Below are 19,116 nucleotides of genomic sequence, written 5' to 3' on the forward strand. Positions count from 1 at the left end.
GCTGGCCACTTCGCCCTCCCTGCTGTGGGCAAGTTTATAGTCCTTGATTGGGGGTTTTCTAGGAAAGTGATTTACACCATTCCCAGCTTTCTGAATGAGCCAGAGTGTCAGGAAAGCCAGGTGCTCAGGGCTCTAATCACCTGGCTCACATCCTAGGAGGCCACGTGACCTACCTGTGCTTCCCGGTGTCAGGTGCACCTGGCTGGGCCCCTGAGTGAGTCAGGATGCACATCAGCCCTGTCTGATAGGATGGTCACTCCCAATGGAACTGATGCCGACAAGGAGCTGGGCTCTTCATTTGCATTTTGATTTAAAAACTAAACTAGTATAGAATGTTTTTTTCATTAAACACAACATCATTGTTTTGGAAGTAATCTTTAACTTTCGCATCCTGTAAGATGTTGTATTGTAGCGCATGTGTCAGATACAGGCACACCCAGTTCCTGGTATCTCATTAGTAGTTTTTTTTTTTTTTAATGTTCATGATTCAGTGAAATTTTGGATATTAAACAAAATGTATTTCTAAAATTAATTTCATCCATTTCTTTCTCTTAACATGCTTCTCTGAAGTGACCTATGTGGTGTCTATTACACATTTCTTGGGCAGTGTTGGTGGGGGTTGGCAAGCTTTTCCTGCAAGAAGGTAATGGGTAGGAAATTTTACAGCTTTTGAGCCCCAGTCATGCTCACCCAGATCTGCCATGGCAGAGCATAAATGAGTGAGTGCAGCTGTATCCCAATAAAACTTTATTTACAAACACAGGTGGCAGGTTGGATTGGGCCCATGGGCTGCGGTTTGCAGACAGCCTGTCCATCCAGCATGAGGGTGGTCAGCCAGGAATGGAGCGTGAGGGGCAACGTGGGAACCGATAGGATTAACGAGCTGCCTTGAAGCTAGGCTGAGGAGGCAGGGCGCTGAGCAGGGGCTGGGGTCAGAGGGGCCCTCCAGGAAACTCAAAGGACCAGCGAAGCTCACCCATTCCAGGTACTGAGTGTGTGCTAGGTGCTTCTCACCCCGTTTTGCTTGCCTTGGTTCCTGTACACCCTTCACCCAACCTATAGGGAGGACACAAATGTCCTTATTGCTCCTGTTCTCTAAATGAGGGGAATGAGGTACTCAGAGAGCAGGTGTGAGGGTGAACATGATCCACAGCCAGGCAGCACGGCTGAGGGCACGCATGCTGTGCTGCCCGTCACGGGTGCCCGCTTCCCCCACTGCGCCTGCAGGAGGTAGGGTCGGTGAGTCCGTTTCATGAACACCGGGGACTTAGCCAGGATGAGAACACGCCTGAGTCTCACTTCTGGCACCTGAGGCTGCTCCTGGTCCCCAGTGACTGCCCTCAAAGTCACTCTCTCTGTTCCAGGTGTTGCCTGCTGAGCCCCGTGCCTGCTGTGCTCTGGGCGGTGCACCGTGGCACTTGTGATCCAGGCAATGATCTTCATGCAGGGACAGATGCCCTCCCTGCTCCTCCTGGATGCCTGGGGATCCTGGGAATTGGGGGCTAGGCTGGGCTCCTGGGGTCCACACCACCTTGTCTCCTCAATACATACAGTCACTGGACCTTGCACTGGGCAGATGTCTTCTCCTGGACGCTCAGAGATCCAAGGGGACCACAAAAAGTTGGGGGCGGCATACCCCAGGGAAGCTGTTTGCCGTGCCTGTGTCTGAGTTGAAAGAACGCTGCTATCATGGCCTGTAGGCAGCTTTATGTTCTGCTTTTAACATCCCCGTGGGTTATTTCCTGCACCAATACCTATTTTCAAAGGCCGAAGTTTCAGTGTCTTCTCAGGACTCCAGTTTTCAGAGGTGTCGGAATTTATGGAACCACTACTCCTTGTTGGATGTTTAGATAGTTTCCGGTTTTTTGCCACTATAAATAATAATATAATAAGCATCTTGTACATAAAGCTTTGGTGTGTGTGTTGCTCTGTTGGTCTAGTGTAGATTCGTACAAGGACACCCTCACCAGTGCCCACCAGCTCGTCCATCTCACCTTATTAAAACTGTGCCAAGTGTGCACAATTCAGAGTGTGACCCTCGCACCCCAGTTTCCTTCTGCTTAGTGGTTTTAGGGCCTCTGGGGGCCGACCAGGCAGAGGGAGCTGAAAGCTGCAGAGAAGTTGAACTGATGCTTCTATAGAAGGTACCTGGAGGTATCCAAAGAGTAGACCAGATCCCAGAGGGAAAGGGGGTCCCAGGGGAACGTGCCAGGGAGGAACAGCGATCTGAAGAAGGAAGTCGTCCCTGTGGATTGGAGGAGGGCAGGAGTGGCTTGTGCAGGTGCTCCATGGAGCTGCACCTGCAAGAGAGACCACACCTGAAGGCTCGCTCTGCCCAGGCTAGGGCAAGGTGGTTTCCCTCTGCCGCCTTCCTGGGAGACCTCTTCCAGGAATTCTCAGTGTTTTCCAAAACTTTGGGGAACCAGCCTCGTGTCTCTTTCAAGTGTATCTTCACACCGAGAAAAACATTTAGATCCGGTTTTATTGGGGCCACAAGGTTTTCATAGATAATTAAATCACCTGCCAGGAAATTTGAAAAAATGTAAAAACTCACACTCTAATCAGGAATAGAAGAGCATTGGCTATGCGAACTAGGATGTGGTGGTACAAAGGTGCGGCTGGCATTTCTGAGGCTTGGTTCTTGGCCAGGCCCTTATCATGGATTTGCTTGAGCAAAGTCACTGAAAGTCTGGGGCTTCAGTCCCACTGCTGTATCAACAGCTTGCCTGGCTCTCATGATTTGGGGGGCTGCTGCTGTACCCCAGAACATGCTCAGAGTGCAGAAGGGTGAGCTGCCACCCACCTGGCAGAGGAGCCAGGCCTCAGTGCCATTGCCCTCCCTGCACTGGGCCCCTGGGTCCCCCCAGAACAGCACCATCCCAGAGAGATGAATGGGAGCCACGAGTGTGAACCACATGTATGATGTCAGATTTTTTAGTAGCCATATAAAAAGGAACAAAAAGAAGCAGTTGCAACTGATTTTAATACTACATCATTTCAACATGTACTCAAATATAAAAAAAATAGTGGATTTTGCATTTTTTTTTCCCATGCTACCATTCAAAACCCAGGGTGTGCCTTACCCTCCAGCAGATCTCAGTTGGAACCAACAGAGATGACTCCCTTGCCACAGGCGGCTGGTGGCATCCATGTGGGTCACACAGCCCTAGGGTGGGGAGGCAGGGCCTCAGCTTCCCCAGGGACCTTCTCTGCTGCAGGCACAGCTGCCTCCACAGCTGCAGGTTGCCAGGGCAACTGGGCCTGCCTGGGTCACAGCCCTGTGCTGTCTGCCCCTCTGCAGACCAGAATCCCATCCCGCCTTGGCCTGTTCCCTGCAGAGCTGGGCAGCTTTTACTTGTAAACCTTGGAGCCCCATTGTCCAATTCCAAATCCTACCCTTCCCCCTCCCAACCCCCCCAGTCATGGACACTGGATCCTGCTCTTCCCTGCAGCCCTGCTGGAGGAGCGTCTTTCCCTGATGCTGGGCGTGGCCACTTGCCCTGACCTGACTGTGGCCACAACAGCCAACCCCACAGATTCTCAGCCTTGTTCCCCCATCTCTACAGGGAGCGATGCCCTCAGTGGGCTCTGGGTAATTTTCGGCCCCCTTTTTTTCTGAGGAAGAAACACCCATAAATGTCATCTCCAGCTAGGCACTTCTTCGCTTTCTAAGGCAGAACTGAAGTACGTGACCTTAAAGGTAACGTGGCCTAGCTGGCCTCGTGCTGCCCTTCTCATGACCCAGGGCTCTCAGGAAGTCTGGGGGAAAGACAAACTCTGTGTGTATGTGTGTGCACGTACACACTCCTGTTAGGGAACATGGAGGACGCTTCCAGTGACAGGAGGGTATCCTGAGAGGGTCCTGGTGGCTGCACCCCCACCCCGGCCCTGTTGCTCTGTGAGCCCTCAGCCTGCGTGGCCTGCCCTCCGTCCTTGTTAAGTGGCCCAGGGAGATGTGCCTTATTGCACATTCCGACAAGTGAGTGCCTGAGCTGCAGCCCCGTGGCCCCTTGCTCTGACTCAGGCTGTGATTCATCCCTAATGCGATACTTCCGCAGCGTGGGGCTCACCCAGCAAGCGGGTGTGGGGCAGGTGCCTTGGCCAGCCTTCCTCCTCCAGCCTTGCGCCGCTATTCCTAACTCACGCCCACACCCCACCAAAAACTAGCCCGTGGCAGCCTCAGCCTGCGGGCTTACGGCTTCCCTCCTGCGATTCTGTCCCCTCGGTGACTCCCTGCTGGGTTCCCAGGAGAGCTTGGCAAGGTGCCTGAGGACAAGCACCCGCTCTAAGTGAGCTGCGGCGCCAAGGTTCCAGGTCTGGAAGCCCCAGCCCGGGCCCTCAGCAGGTCTCCCGCTGGGCCAAGGCGGGTGACAGCAGTGGCACCGGGCCACCCTGGGCCCACCCCAGCTCCAGGCTTGACGGTTCTCGTCTGGTTATGTAATCTCCTAAGTTCCCTCCAGGGACTTCCCTTGCTTACCTCCCATTTCATTCATTCAGTGAAGGGTTCCAATGCTCTTCTGCACACCCATGCCGTTCTTTGTTGCTAATTGTGTTAAAATATTCAGAACACAAAGTTTACCACTTCAGCCATTTGTAAACATGCAACTTGGTGGCTTTAAGTACATTCACAACCATACCACCATCGCCACCCTCCAGCGTCATAACTTTGTCCTCTTCCCAGACTGGAACGCTGTGCCCAAGAGACACTCACTGTCCCTGCCCCCACTGCCAGCCCCTGACACCCTCTGTTCTACTTTCTGTCTGTAAACTTGACTGTTCTGGGTACCTCATGTAAGTGGATTCACTCCTTATTTGTCACTTGTGCCTGGCTCGTGCCGCTTAGCATGATGTCCTCATGCTTCTCCGTGTTGTAGTGTGTGTGGAGCTCCCTTCCTTTCTAGGCTGAGTCATAGTCCAGTGTGTGTTTTTGGCTTATCTGCTCATCTGTCAATGGACACTTGGGCTGTTTTCACCTTTTGACTCTTGTATCACTCTGTTCTCAATAATGGACATTTACAGATGCCTAGAACATTCTTTGCCCTTAAAGGGTTTCTAATCTAAAGGGGGGACACTGACTCCTTACAGCACAGACAGTGTGTCCTAGGGGTAATCACAAAAGCAGAGCCGAGGAGCTTTGCTCTACGCTGAAATGCCACAACGGAATGTATGACAACAGCAGGAAGGGACACCAGAGCTGAGGTTTGAAGGATGACAAGTGACAGAGGACATTCCAGCCAAAGAAACAGCATCTGTGCCAGGGCCCAGAGGCAAGATCTCGCTCTCCTCCCAACTTGCAAGTTGCTGGGCCTGTCTTCAGGCAGGGAGACGTGTTGGGAGCAGTGGATATTAGGTAGATGAGTGGGTGGGTTATGGTAAGGCCAGAAAACCATTCCTTATCCCACTGACTGAAGAGTTTTAAGGTGCCTGTAAGAGGTGGAAGAGCTCAGTCTGTGGCCAAGTGAGAAAGACACCAGCTAGGAGCGTGCAGGGGTCATGGCCTAGCCTAGTGAGAAACAGAGTCCAAACCAAGGCAGTGGAACAGGGACCCTGCAGCTTTTCAGGAGCTCTTAGAAGGCACATGGACAGAACCCCGGAGCCCTTTGGATGTGCTGGATCCCTTCCATTTCAGCAGCCGTGATCCAAGTGGATGAGGAGCTCATGAAGAATGGGCATTGCCAGTGGAGTGTGCGGGAGGGGGTGGTGGCAGTGACTGAGCGTTCCAACCTGGACAGGGTGGTGCCTGATCCCGATGACAACGCTCCCTGCCCACTTGTGTGGACTCACAGGATGTCAGCGCCCCCGTCAGCCTGGTCTGGTCCAAGCCCTGATCTCACAGCAAGGGGAGAGACGCTCAGAGAGGGGCCTGATCATCCCCAGTCACACACAGCCAGTCCTTCCCCTGGCTCCGGCCAGCTGGAAAGCCTGAAGACACTCCTCCCCCACCAGGAAACCCTCCTTTTGTTTCAACACTTTTTGTTGCCAGTCACCGCTGGGAGATCCAGGGATGTTAACAAAATCCTGAGCCACGGGGAAGCAGGAACTTGTCACTGAGATTCAGTTTCCGCGTCTCCTGCTCTTCATTCAGATGCCAGTGGGGCTAAGTCTGCCAGCGTCACTCTGCTGTGGCCCCTGGGGGAGTGGCCCTGTTGTCTCAGCGATCAGCCCCATGCTACCCTCCTTGCTTGGCTTAACACAGCTCCTCCTTGCAAACATGCAAGGAGGTGCGTGTTTGTGGGACTGACCTGGTTGCCGATCTAGGCTGCTCAGATTCCCAAGCCCCCAATAGAATCAGCTCAACCTGCCTCGAGTCAGGTGAACCTCCCGTTCCCTCCTGCATGAGCTCCCATGCTCAGCTCGGGTCAGAGCTGATGTAAGGGTGTCAGGGAGCCTGGCCCGATCAGAAGGAATTAGGAGGTGGCCTCTGCCCAGGACCAGCTAAAGATGGACATGAATGACCTCAGAAGCAACAAGGAATGGACCCAGCCTCAGCCACTGCCCACGCCCCTGCCCTGCTCCTCCTGGCGCAGCTTGGACTTGCTTGGATCGTGCCAGGCATGCCTTAACTCTCCTTCTTAGCGCTTCTGGTGACGCCCCCCACTCCCCATGGCACCACCTTTCAGCACCATGCTCGCCCCAATCCCATCCCCCACCCCTCCACCCCCAGCCCCACTGACCTGGCCCAGCCCCACCCACATGCCACTCCAGGTCCTGGGACCGGGCAGCTCTCTTCCCATAGCAGTGGCCTGGTACAGGGCGAGCTGCCTGTCCCCTCCCATTGTCCCCCCTCGTGACTCTGCTTCTTTGTTGTCTGAGGGACAGACAGGACTCTGTATCTTTTGCATCCCAGTCCAGTTCTCTCCGTCCCGATCATCCCATCATCCCTGATCCCTGCTGAAGCTGCCTTTCCCGATCAGATCTACTTTACCCTGTTGCTTTTGCCGTGCCACCATTTGCCACCAGCTGATGTGTTCTATACCCGTCAGAAACTGCTCATCCTGGGCCAAACCCTGTGAGGGATGGGCTGTTACTGTCATGATAAAATGGTTACGTTGAGGTTTAGAGGGGTTGAGTCCATTGTCCTGAGTACCCAGCTGGGGCTCGAATCTGGATCCACCTGGCTGCAGCCCTGTGCCCTTATGCCTTCTCCCCATGCATCAAGCACCTGTCTCTGGCTCCCTCTCCCTGGCGAGAAGGGTAGGAGAAGGGCCTCTGTTGCCTTCATATTTCTTCACTGAGATTTGCTGAACACAGTCCCATACGTGTGCTGCACGTGTAACTCATGGGAAGGGCACCATCGTACCCTGTTTCTAGTCGAGGAAACCGAATCGCAAAGGGCCATTTCCCTAGAGAATGACAGAGCTGAGATTCAGAGCCAGGCAGCGTGGGCACTGCCACCACTCTGCTGCTGAGATGTGCTGAGCGTAAACACCACTCAAGCACCCCTTGGCTTGTCCTTGTTTCCTAAACTCATTCCTGAAGATGATGAAAGAATCAACTTTGCCATCAACGAAGTGAGCACAGCAGCATCACCTGCTGCCTTTAGACTTTTGCTGCGTGCATGGGAGTGTGGGCCCCATGTGCACAGCGATTCACACAGTCACTGCCCAAAGCCCCCCGTGGAGGGATGCACCTGTCACACGTGAGATGTGGCAGGCTCCAGCATGGCCTGTGTGTGTGCAGTGCAGTGCTGCTCTGGGGCCGTGTTTTACGTTTTACTGTGACTGCACACATCGAATCCTGCATCTGCACAGAGAGTGGGAGCTGGGCAGGGGGCCTTGTGGTGAGGATGAGATGAGTGACATGTGATGACAGAGGGGAGGAGGGTTGGACATGCCCGTGTAGAGGAACCCTAGGCAAACGTTAGCTCTTTGGATGAGCTGCTACTGCTCCCATTCGACAGGCGATGACATTGAGGCTTGATATTGATAGGTCATTGAGGATTAGCTCTTGGGATTAGCTGCTACTCTTCCCATTTGACAGGTAATTGACACTGAGACGTGGTGAGGTCTATTAAAAATAATAAGAGCCCTTTCCTGCACACACACCTTGAGGGAAGACACTGGAACCCTGATCTGCCCTCTTGACTTCCTTGTCAGAGAAGGGGGTAGGCCTCCAAGTAGGGTGTTAGGCTATGAAATAGTTAAATATCACAGACCCGGGTTTGGCCTCACTGAGTGATGGGATTGGGGATTTGAAAAGAGGGCCTGTGGCTCTGCCCGCCCGACCGCTAGGACCTGGAGCGGGAGGGCCCGAGAGCCCTGGGCACACAGCGTGATTCTGAAGGCTGACAAATGCCCAGTGTTCCACAGACAGGCCGGGGAGATGGGGCTGCGTGGCCAGAACAGCTGGGCGGAGGCTGGTGGCAGGAGGCGGCGTGAGTCCCTGCTTTGTTCCAGGGCGGTCATGGGGACAATCAGAGGCATAGAGAAGCCCCTTTCCTCTGCCTCTGGGCCGCAGCCCAGGATCCGGAGCTTCCTGCTTGCCAGCCAAGGAGAGCCACCGGGAGAGCCCCAGACGGGCCTCTGCGCAGGGCTGGCAGGCACCCAGCACCCAGGCGGCCTGGCTGGGCCAGGGCTCTGCTCCCACAGCCCTCTGCCCACTCACAGAACGGCACAGGGAGAAAAGACCCAAACCAGGAGCCTTGTGTCCTGGCTAGGGTCCAGTGCCACTGTCGGGGTCTGTGCGGTCATGGGCAGGCCTCTCCTCTCCTCTCTGGGACCCTCACTGAGCTGCTAGGGGAGTTCAGAGAAAGACTCCATTCCCAATCTGCTGTCTAGGACACACACAATAAAGACCTTCAGGAAGACAGAGACAGGGAGGAACGGCAGGTGCTCCCCAAGTATTTTAAAGCCACTCAGGGGGTTTCCGGGAAGGTGGCCAGTGCATGCCTGTTCTCAGAACTCCCCTCTCCAGAGCTCTTGTGAGTCATCAAGAGTCAGACTCGGGAAAACGCAGCCCATGGCAGTGACCTGGGCCGAGTGAAGAGGGCACAGCACTGAAGCTGACCCCTACCTGAGGCACATCACTTCTTTACTGCATAAGGACAGGGCCACCTTTCACTAAGACAGGCAGACAGACCCAAAGACAGCCCCAGGTCCTCCAGGGCCAGCCCTGGAATTGACCCTCTCAGAGGCCCAGCCAGGCCTATGCTGTCCCCTGGAGCAGGTGCACACACACCATTGCCTCCACACTGGCTCAGTGTGGACAGGTGTGGTGGGGTCTCCTACAGGGGGCAGCGGCTGAATTCACAGCCTGAATCAAGAGCTGCCTCTCGTTTTCCTTCTTGGCCATGGCACAGGTGTGTGTGAGTTCCGGGCCCCAGCCATCAATGTCAAGAAAGGGCTTCTTGCCTTAAAACTCTGGATCCATTGCACTTCCTTTTGTGGCCCTCATGGGGATTTGTTTAAATGCTACAGGGCTCATCCTTTTATTATTACTGCTACTCCAACTGCAGGAAGCTCAGACCTTTGTAGATTTCCCCTTGCCCTGGACCTTCTGTGATCTGTCCATCACTGATAGCTGATATGTAGAAGTCGGGGTGAGCGACACATAACATTGCCCATGTGTAACTCCTGATCAGGTCCAGGGATCTCCCCCATAGCCTGCAGAGTAAGACACTTGTCATTCTGGCAGTGTGATAGCAGGAGCAATGTGGCTTTTGGGCCACACAGTGGACCCATACAAATTGTGCAACCCACTGGTTAGAAGCTCAAGGATCAAAACCTCTCTTTCTATGCCCTGAGTCTTGGGATGATGTGAAAGAATACAAGGATATTTTAGGGCAACTTGATAACTGTCTTTAGATTCTGAAGCCAACAAGGCAGGGATGGGGTGGGGCCTAGAATGCCAACATCCCATATGAACACCAATTCTAGTCCTGGCTGCTCTACTTCTGCTCCAGCTCCCTGCTAATGCACCCAGGGCAGCAGACAATGGCCTAAGTCCCTGGGTCCCTACTACCCACATAGGCAACCATGAAGGAGTTCTAGGATCCTGACTTCTGTCTGGCACAGCCCTGATGGTTGCAGCCATTTGGAGGAATGAACCAATGGATGGAATATCTCTCTATCCTCTTCGTCACTCCCTCTCTTTCTCTGTAACTCTGCATTTCAAATAAATAAATCTTAAATAAAAAGAGTTGGAGCCATCAATCAACCCATCACATCCACCTTTCCATGCAATGAGCTCTTGGCTTTTTGGTTAAGTCTCAAGCCTGCAGAATCTTTGCCAATAGCATGGATTTTGTCTTTAACCAGCAAATCTCTTTCACAAAGACTCATCCCTGATCTGTGATGTTTTGTAATTTAATCTATTTTAAAATTCTATTTTAAAAAAGATTTATTTATTTATTTGAAAGGCAGAGTTACAAAGAGGGAGAGGCCAAGGTGGAGAGAAGTCTTTCAATTGCTGGTTCACTCCCCAAATGGCTACAATGGCCAGGACTGGCCCAGACAGATGAAGCCAGAAGCTTCATCTGGGTCTCCCACATGGGTGCTAGGGCCCAAGCCCTTGGGCCATTCTCTGCTGCTTTCCCAGTCCATAGCAGGGAGCTGGATCGGAAGTGGAGCAGCTGGGACTTGAACCGAAGCCCATATGGGATACCGGCACTGAAGTTGGCAGCTTAACCTGCTATGCCACAGCTCCAGCCCCTATTTTAAAATTCTTTACTATAAGTTCTCTATGTATGTGAAATGAAATGGGTACACAGTGGAGAAAACACTAGACTGGAAGTCAAAGGCCTTAGGCTTAAGCATGGCTCAGCTCTTAACCAGCCGCACAATCTGGGCAGCCCTGACCTCCTCTGGCCTCAGCTTTCTCGTCTGTGTACATCAGAGGAGGAATGGCAATGGCAGTGTTTAAGAGCAGATGAAGCGCCAAAGACAGTCTTCTCTGAAAGTATTGAACAATTGGCCAAGGTTGATGCAGGCCACCGCATAAGTTAACTCTTTAGATGCTGGATTGTGGGGGGCATCTGGGCAGAAGGCTCCAGGGCAGCATTTGAGGTTGCTCAGAGCAGGGGCTGTAACTAATGGGTGCAGAGGTGTGTCCACAATTCAGCCATGAGAACATTCCTTTTCATGTGCCCTGGCTGATTGGCAGCCCCATGTGGCACTTTTACCCATAATCCAAGAACATGATGGAGAAAGAGAGGTTGTCAGGCATAGAGAATGTTAAGCTAGGAGTGACAAGACTCACGTTCTAGGCCTTGTGCTACCAGTCACTTGGGAGGACCCCCATTTTTCTGCCTGGGAAGCTGGCATGCAGGTGAAATGGGTGTGAGTGAATGTCCCACCTCCGTGTCGGGCTCACTCACGAGGTGTTTACTGAATCTGCACATGAACCTGATCATACGGTGACCTGAGTTTGGATCCCAGCTCTGCCACTCACTAATCCCATGATTCTCTGTTTCCTGGAGACTCCATAAAAATGGATCCATCTTGGGGACTCATAAGTGATGCCCGTAACACAGCAGTGCCAATAGCTGGTAAACTTGCAAGTGAACCCCACTTTTATTCACCACCGCCACCGCTTTCTGTATTGTTGTGCTCTGAGACACCTTGTCCTTGCTTCTGCCCTCCCTTGCCTGTCATTTGCTGTGTCTCCCTTCTTCCACCTTCTCTGTTCTTTTGTATGGTTCTTCACTTGTTCTTTTCCCTCTGCCCCTCCTGTACATCACCGGCTTGGCTTGGAGAGCCAGGGCATATCCAGCTGAAGTAGCAGAAAGCCCCTCCCTAGTAGGTGTGGCCAATGTGGAAATGTCCCCTGTCCTGCATCAGGAAGTAGAACCAGCTCACAGCCCAACAAGCCCCAGCCCATCTCAGGGTCCCCTGTAATTGGGAGGTGGAAGGTGCCAACAGCACCTGTTGGGAGCAGTCTCATCTCCACGGACAAGGCATGCTCTGGTGAGTTCCACACACCCTTCAGCCGCCCTTCCCTCACGTTAGCAGAATCTTATGTAACTACTGTGGAGAGTTGGCCAAAGCCAAGAAACTCACGCTGGCACAATACCATGAGTTGAGCTCCAGACTGCCTTCTGATTTCTCCCACTTGTGTCCTTCCTCCCCTCGGAGGGTCTGGTCTGGGATCCCACACGGCATTGGGTCATCACAGTTTCCCACAGTCTTCCTGTCCTCCGTGATCTTGACACCAAAGGACACTGATCTAGAATTTTGTAGAATGTTCCTCTGCCTGGGCTTGTCTGCTGTTCTCCTGTGATTACACTGAGGCCATGGACTTTGGGGAAGGAGGCGGTACCCCCGCCTCACCGCATGGTATCCGGGCACAGACGTACTTGCTGCTCCCTGAGTTCAAGCTCATCGCTTCATCGAGAAGGGGTATGCCAGGTTCCTCGTGAAGCTACTCTTTTTCCCCTTCCAAACTCTATTAATTAGAAGTCACTCAGTACCTCCAGCCCACACTCAAGGGGAAGAGAATTCAGCTCCGTGCCCCGGAGGGAAGAATATCAAATAATGTGTGAACATATGTGAAAACCATCGCAGTAATTAACAACTATTTGGGGGAGATACATCGACACCACACAGATATCCTGTTTCTCCTTAAAGTTCATCCGCTAATTTTAGCGCTCCTCCGCACACGTCGCCTGCAGCAGCTACTGCTGCCATTCTCCGACAGCGCTTGTCCGCTTTCCGCATTTAGTATCTAGACTTCTTCAGTGAGATTATCCATTCCTCCCATTTGCCCATTTACTTACATATTCAACGCATTATTTATATCAGTATGGACACACATGATTTTATTTTGTTTTGGGGGTTATAATGCGTTGCTCTGGTTTATTGTGTCACTCGGGTTGTTCCACCTGTGGTCACTGGAAGCTTTTTGGAGCCGGCTCCTGTGTCCTCCCTCGCTTCGTTTCTTTAGTACTTCCTGGCACTACGAGATGGTCCAGGCCCAGCTTGTTCTTCCTATGCCTCAGGCCTTTTATCAAGAAACCTAGTTCCCAAAAAGACTTTTTTTTAAAGATTTGATTTATTTTATTTGAGAGGTAGAGTTACAGGCAATGAGAGAGAGAGAGACAGAGAGAAATGTCCTCCCTCCGTTGGTTCATTCCCCAAATGGCTGCAGTGGCCAGAGCTGTGCCAATCTGAAGCCAGGAGCGAGGAGCTTCCTCTCGGTCTCCTACGTGGGTGCAGGGGTCCAAAGACTTGGGCCGTCTTCCACTGCTTTCCCATAGCAGAGAGCTGGATCGGAAGTGCAGAGAGGCCATAGCAGAGAGCTGGATCGGAAGTGGAGCAGCCAGGACTAGAATCGGTGCCCATATGGGATGCCGGTGCCACAGGCAGAGGATTAACCTACGACACTACAGTGCCAGCCCCCCCCCCCCGACTTTTAATCACCCCAGAGTAACCAGGAAAGTCATGTGACAGGCCCTAGATTTCTGCCAAAGGGCAGAGAATGACTAGCTTTTCCGGACACACTGAGTGGGACTGGGAGGTGGGGATGGAGCTACCTCTTCATTGTGCCCCGTGCATCTGACTGTGACCCAGGTCCCTAGCCCCTCACAGGGTTGCCAGCAGGCTGAGGGGCTCCTGCATGCCGGGGAAAATGGACAGCACTCTGCCCCTGCAAGAGCTGCTTCCTGTGGCCAGCTTTGAAGTTTCTGTGGTCTCAGGGCCCGGCACCCCTGAAACTCAAGAAGTAGATGCAGTGATCCTTGCTGCACAAGGAAACTGCTGATTCTCAGCCCTCGGCAGTCACAATGCAGAGAGACGCTGATCAGAAAGGGCTTGCATTGCAACCCCTGGCCAAGCGCTCCTGCAGCAAGCAGGGGTGACACCAGCCATCTTCATAGCAAGGCCGCCCCCTCCTGTGAGGGGTGGGACAGGAGGCCTGCAGGGAGGGCAGCTGGGGGCTGGGCCACACTGCTGCCCCAAGGCCTGGAGGAAAACCCCTGAGTTCAGAGGTCATATTGCAGTGGAATGTTTCTGAGTAGGCCCAGCAAAGCCCACAGTGTGGGTGTTACCCTTCTAGTGAAATATTTAAATTAAATTTGAAATCACAGAGGGAAAAATAAAGGCAACTTCCTCTCTGAATGCATAGCAAGCAGCAACTCCTCCGCTTAGAGGCTGCAAAGATGGCTCCTTTCGTGGACTGGGGTTTCCTCCTGGCTCCCATGAGGAGCTCTTCTCACCCCCCAAGAGGGGGCTTTCACACTCCCACAAGGGAAGGTGGTTCGCAAGGGGCTGGGCAGGGAGAGCCTGGGTGCTGCAGCTGCTAAGACCCAGTGCAGTTGCTTGGTGGGTCTACAGATTCACAGATCGCTGGAAGTGCCAGCAGAGCTCTGCAGGACGCTGATGGTACATGGGGTCACTGGAGGAGGGAGAGAGCGGCTTGGCTCAGAGCTGGCGGGGGGGGGGGGCAGGTTTTGCATCTGTGAGGCAGAGTGAATGATGATTGCGCACTTGACTTCAGATGCCTTCCTGAAGATGAACTGTTGTTACAAGGAACGTCCGCTGGGCTGGGAAGAATGAGGCGATCATGAACCCTGAGCAAACTCAGCCTGAGGCTCCCTGCTCGTCTCCTGACAAACGCAGTCTCGTGGAAAGAGACTGCATTGAAGATGGACGCATTTGGGCTCAGATCGTCTGACGTCCTGCCAGCTCGGACAGTCTGGGGCTCTTGCTGCTTTGGGGTTCCTGACACACAGCAGACACTCAGGGCAGTGATGTGGATACAGTGAGCCAAGGGAGGTGCAGGTCAGGCTGTGTGCTAGGTCCAACGAGTTGGGAAAGGAGATTCCGTCAGCCCTGGGGAGCATGGCAGGTGGAGATTCCACGAGTGCTGGGGCAGAGCCGGGGAACAGTGGGCACACAGGGTTCGAGGTGAGAAGAGCCATATGCAGGGCTCGAGAAGAACTGGGTTCCTCTAGTGTGGGAGCTGGAATCAGTGGAGAGAGGCCAGGGATAGCCCAACCCAAGGTCAGATGGGGTGCTCTGTGACACTTCCTAGAGACTGGCTGGGATGGGGCCAGCACTGTGATGCAGTGGGTAAGGCCTGGAGTGCCAGTACCTCATGTGGGTGCCGATTCAATCCTGGCTGCTGCACTTCCAATCAGCTCTCCGCTAATGGCCTAGGAAAGCAGTAGAAGATGGCCTATGTGCTTGGGGCTCTGCACCTACATGGGATACCCAGATGGGGCTCCTGTCTCCTGGCTTCAGCCTGGCCCAGTCCTGGCCATTGCAGCCATTGGGGAGTGACCCCAGCAGATGGAAGATCTCTCTCTCTCTCTCTCTCTGTCTCTGTGACTCTTAATTTTTTTCTTTTAAGATTTATTTATTTGAAAGTCAGAGTGACACGCAGAGAGGAGAGGCAGAGAGAGAGAGAAGGGACATCTATCTGCTGGTTCACTCCCCATTTGGCCACAACAGATGAAACTGCCCCTATCCGAAGCCAGGAGCTTCTTCTGGGTCTTCCCACATGGGTGCAGGGGCCCAAGGAGTTGGGCCATCTTCTATTGCTTTCCCAGGCCACAGCAGGGAGCTGGATCAGAAGTGAAGCAGCCAGGAATTGAACCAGTGCCCATATGGGATGCCGGCACCACAGACAGCAGCTTTACCTACTACACCACAGCTCCAGCCCCTGTAACTCTGACTTTCAAATGAATAAATACCATTTTAAAAAGAGAGAGATTAGCTGGGGGCATTTGAGGCACTCTGAGGGTGCCCTGAGCAGATCTGCATGGACTAGCAGGGAGTAGAGTTGGGCACGAAAACCATGGCTGGTGCCCTGCACCTAGAGCTGAGCCAACATAAGGAAGAAGGCATTGGTTAGGACCACCATGTTGCCAATGCTCCAGGTGGATGCTGGCTCCACTGGTTACTGCTGTGCATGGTTGTACGAGTGACTTGGTCTGCACTGTCTGTTTCCTCCCCTGCATGATGGAAAAACGACACCGTCTCTGATGGTGGTGCTGAGGATTCGGGGAGAAGGTGCATATGAAGTGCTTAGCCCAGCCCTGGCCCTCAGCAAGTGCTCCGTCAGTGGCAGACCTCATTATTTGTCATTGTACCCTCTCCTAGGCTTCTCAAACTGCATTGTGGGCAGTTTGGGCCATGTAATTCTTTGATGCTGAGGAGGGGTCTGACCTGTATACTGCAGGAAGTTTAGCAGCTTCCTGGCCTCTACCCATTAGGTCCCAGTAGTCCCTCCCCCCGCCCCCCCCCACACACACATGAAGTGTCTCTGGATATTGCCAGATCTTCCCTGGGAGTAGTGGGAGTACACTGACCCCTGATGAGAACCAGGACCCTAACTCCAGACCTGCCATGTGCTCGTCTTCAGACAGTGAGTATTTTCCTGGTGGGGCTGCAGCTGGCGAGTACAGACCACGCCTGCTTCATAGTTCTCGGGTCCTGGGCCCACCTGGACCTGGTCGAGGAACCCAGCAGGGGAGACTAGGCAGACCTTCCACAAGCAGCTGAGCTCAGCTTGGGGGCGGGGGCAGGGACAGAAAGAGCGGCAAGTGTGTGTCATCTGGCAAAAGCCAGCGTAGAACCAGACAGAGGAGGAGAAAGAGGAGGAAGCACCCCCTCCCCAGACAAGGGCACATACCCCAAAGAGAGGCCATACCACAAGATCCCTACAGCCCATGTGCCACATCCGGTGACATCCAGATCCCACGAAAGCCATCAAATGCGGGTGGGGGAAAGGAAATGGCATTTTTGAGCACCCCTTCTGTGCCAGGTGTTGTTCCGGGCACACCATGAATGGTGTCTCACCCATTTATGTATTACCAGGGAGTAAATGTCTACCAAGTGTCCATTATGCAGAAGGAGCTGTTGAAGGTGCTGAGGATACAGCAGGGAACAAAAGAGATAATACTCCCTTCCCTCCCTGTGCTGCCAGAGACTGATAATGCACAGAAGAAAATGAGTGTGAGGGCCAGGCTGTGGGATGGTGGCGATCACACTGAGAAAGTGAGGAGGGGGGATTAGGCAGGGGTGGGGTCGTGGTTATACAGAGAGGGTCAGCTCTGCAATCGTATGCCCTTGCTGAAAAGATCTAAGGCCCCAAGTCCCATTTCAGTTTGCTTCTTGCCTTAGAAGTATCAATTCAAGGTGACTTCAAAAAGTTCACGATAACGAGGTGGACATTTGGTGCAATGGCTAAGAAGCCGCATGGGATGCCTCATCCCATATTAGAGTGCCTGGGTTCAAGTCCTGGCTCTGCTCCCAGCTCCAGCTTCCCGCTAATGTCCATCCTGAACTATAGCATGTGATGGCTCAAGTAGTTGTCTCTCTGCCACCCACATAGGAAACCCACATTGAATTCCTAGCTCCTGGCTTTGGACTAACCTAGTCCCAGCTGTTGCAGGCATTTGGGGAGTGAACTCAATGGGTAGGTGATCCATCTGCCCATCTCTGTCTCTCTCTGTGTGGCGGTCTCTCTGTGTTTCAAGTAAACATTTTAAAGTGTGTTTAAAGTTCAGGGAAAATGTATATTACAAAAAAAAAACCTGTGAATTTTCAAAATTATTTACACCAAAATAAACTCCTTTAATTTCACTTTCCATGAGCTTTTTGAAGTACCCTTTTATAGTATTTGAGACTCAAGTTCAAAATGAATCCACACTAACAGTTAATCTCCAAACAGAGCACATGATGGCAAACCCATCCTGTTCTTAGGGGCTGTGAGGCCCAGAGACTCACCAGAGATCTTCAACCAGCAGGCAGGGGAGCACATGTGCTCAGATGTGTGGCTCTCGAGTGCTGGGTCCACCTCACCAAGTTTCAGGACACGTCAGGGTTAAACCTCAGATGAGCCCCATGGGCAATGGGGACCTCCGTCTCTGGGGAGACCTTCCAGCAGGCAGCTTCAAGAGCGAGCAAGGAGGAAAGCCGCCAACTAAGGGAAGAGCTTTATAAATAGCTGGGGAGACGAGCAAGGCTGAAATGGGAACAAGCCGGCGGGGCCTGGGAGGGAGGGAGGGAGGGAGGTGTTAATTAATTAAAATAAGCCCACCTGCTCAGCAGTGCTTTTGCAGCACTCCCAAGCCTAGAACTTTCCTCTCTGCTGAGTTCCAGGGAGCTCCCTAAACCCAGAAATAGACAAAGGGAGCTCAGAGGAGCTCAGGGATGCAGATGGGGAGGAGGTCACAAAATCTAGCGCCATGTGCTGTGCTCTCTGAGGCTGGCTTGCTTGGCAAAGGGTGGCGCAGCTGACATCATGGTTTTCACACAAAATGCAAAGTCGGAGACACCCGGTGCCCATGCCACTGTCACATGGCACCTAAACCTGTGATGACCCTGAGTCACGAGGAAAGCTTTGCAGCATCCTCAAAGGATCCTGTTGTCTGCCGGCGGGGACACAGGTAAAGCCACAGCCCTGGACCTGCCTTGGGCCTCGGGGTCATGCCCTCAGCCGACAGACAGGTGGTCAATCACTTCCCTGTATAGTGCTCTCCCCATGGGACTGGGGCACGCCCCTGCAGGCAGGAACAGCATTCCTAGCTCTTGTCTCTCTAAGGACACCAGCCTCCCACATCAGAGTGTCTGGGTTCAAGTCCAGGCTCCACTTCTGATTCCAGTTTCCTGCTAGTGTGCACTCTGGGAAGCAGCAGGTGATGGCCCCAGTACTTGCGTCCCTGTCACCCACAGGGGAGACCTCGATGGACTTTGGGGGATCCTGGCTTTGGCCTAGCTCAGCCCTGATTGTTGTGGGCATTTGGGGAATAAACTAGTGGATGGAAGAGTTCTCTTTGAGTGTCTCTCGCCTTTCAAACAAAATAACACTAAATAAAATCTTTGGGTTCATAAAGGTTTAGCCCTTGGAGAATTCATCTTTAATATACAACCAACTAGGGGCTAGTGCCGTGGCTCACATGGTTAATCCTCCACCTGCGGCACCGGCATCCCATATAGGCGCCAAGTTCTAGTCCCGGTTGCTCCTCTTCCAGTCCAGCTCTCTGCTGTGGCCCGGGAAGGCAGTGGAGGATGGCTCAAGTCCTTGGGCCCCTGCACCCATGTGGGAGATCAGGAGGAGGCACCTTGCTCCTGGCTTCAGATCGGTGTAGCTCTGGCTGTTGTGGCCATCTGGGGAGTGAACCAACGGAAGGAAGACCTTTCTCTCTGTCTCTCCCTCTCACTGTCTGGAACTCTA

At 53.1% G+C, this 19,116-nt stretch overlaps 1 protein-coding gene and 1 long non-coding RNA gene across 9 annotated transcripts in view; one reads left to right on the plus strand and one right to left on the minus strand.

Annotated features, from left to right (window-relative positions):
* The window catches only part of HIVEP3 (HIVEP zinc finger 3), a 487,717-nt gene that overhangs the window by 242,030 nt on the left and 226,571 nt on the right, over window positions 1-19,116 (plus strand). The window lies entirely within an intron of this gene.
* On the minus strand, window positions 436-17,960 carry LOC149125741 (uncharacterized). Of its 2 annotated transcripts, XR_016211089.1 has the most exons (4): window positions 17,667-17,960; window positions 4,478-4,543; window positions 2,149-2,300; window positions 436-1,871 (listed from the first exon to the last, which is right to left on the minus strand). It is a non-coding gene; the product is annotated as an uncharacterized LOC149125741 (long non-coding RNA). The 2 variants fall into 2 exon arrangements; XR_016211088.1 differs by lacking the exon at window positions 436-1,871 and having other exon boundaries at window positions 1,878-2,300; window positions 17,667-17,958.

The sequence above is a fragment of the Oryctolagus cuniculus genome, chromosome 7, assembly GCF_051225735.1.
Source record: "Oryctolagus cuniculus isolate XC-2025 breed Fujian yellow rabbit chromosome 7, ASM5122573v1, whole genome shotgun sequence".
Taxonomy (NCBI): domain Eukaryota; kingdom Metazoa; phylum Chordata; class Mammalia; order Lagomorpha; family Leporidae; genus Oryctolagus; species Oryctolagus cuniculus.